The sequence below is a fragment of the Etheostoma cragini genome, chromosome 11 (assembly GCF_013103735.1).
Source record: "Etheostoma cragini isolate CJK2018 chromosome 11, CSU_Ecrag_1.0, whole genome shotgun sequence".
Classification (NCBI taxonomy): domain Eukaryota; kingdom Metazoa; phylum Chordata; class Actinopteri; order Perciformes; family Percidae; genus Etheostoma; species Etheostoma cragini.
Window position 1 is genome coordinate 8987624 of NC_048417.1, and position 1200 is coordinate 8988823.

The following is a 1200-nucleotide window of genomic DNA, read 5'->3' on the forward strand; positions in this document are numbered from 1 at the left end:
CCGGAAATACCTGTGTTAACGTATCCAGCCAGGTAAATCTAGCAGGAGATTTCTTTGTACAAGCCTAATTGTAATTTCCTTGTACTTTAGAAGTTACGTTTTAGTTATGGTTGATATAGAGACAAGGCCATCACAGAAAAAGAGTAAAATTAAAATGAAGAACAACTATATTATATAAAAGGGAAAGTGACAGACAATGGGCGGGTTTTCAAAAGATACAACAGCAGGTGTGGTAAAAACACTGCGGGTTTTGTCCAATGCAGCCGCTAGAATCAACACTAACTAAAGGTTACAAATAGATACTTTAAATCTGAACACAAAAGTGTAAAAACAGCAAATTGTTGTTTTATAAAGGGGTTACATGTTGGACTATTTCTTAGTTAACAAAATGCTCTTTGGCCTTGGAAGTGACACTCTGATACTATTGTATGTAGTTAGCTAATTAACCAGACATGCTGATGTTTGTAGCTTACATCTTAGAGCAAAGAGAAGAAAAAAAAACATTCATTATTGCCTAAGTATTCAAGAGACACAAATGTGCATCAAGAGCTCTCTCTTGTGGTTTTGGAACGGCCTAAAAAAGTACTTAAAAAGTATCATTTGTTTTTAATTTTTTCCAAACTACAAACTGTTGAACCACAACACACAGCTACATATTCACTTTGGTTTCTGTCAGGAGAAACAGCTTAACTTTCAGCAGAGTCTGTTAATCAACAGTTGGAAACCAGTCAGAGAGCTGTGGGAGACAACACATCTGTTAGTGTATGTGTGCATGTGTGCATGTGTGTGCGCGTGTGTGTGTGTGTGTGTGTTTGTGTGTGTGTGTGTGTGTGTGTGTGTGTGTGTGTGAGAGATCTCCACGTTTCCGGGATTTCTCATTACAATGTCTATTTTGCTGGTTAAAATAAACAAACAGCAAGTAAGACAGAATGGCAGGATTGGGACATCCTGTAAGCAGAGAACCGCGGTATTGAGCTCTAACCAGTCAGAAACAAGAGCTGCAGTGAGGTCACTTCCTCTAAACGGCGGCCATTGGAGGGAAACTCCAAAATTGCATCTGTTTTTTAATCAGAATGAAATGTCTGAGTGTGTGAAAGCTGTAGCAAGTGGAGAAGACAAAGAGACGTTTTAGTTTCTGATGACTGAAGCAACACACACGCACGCCAGCACACACACACACACACACACACACACACACAC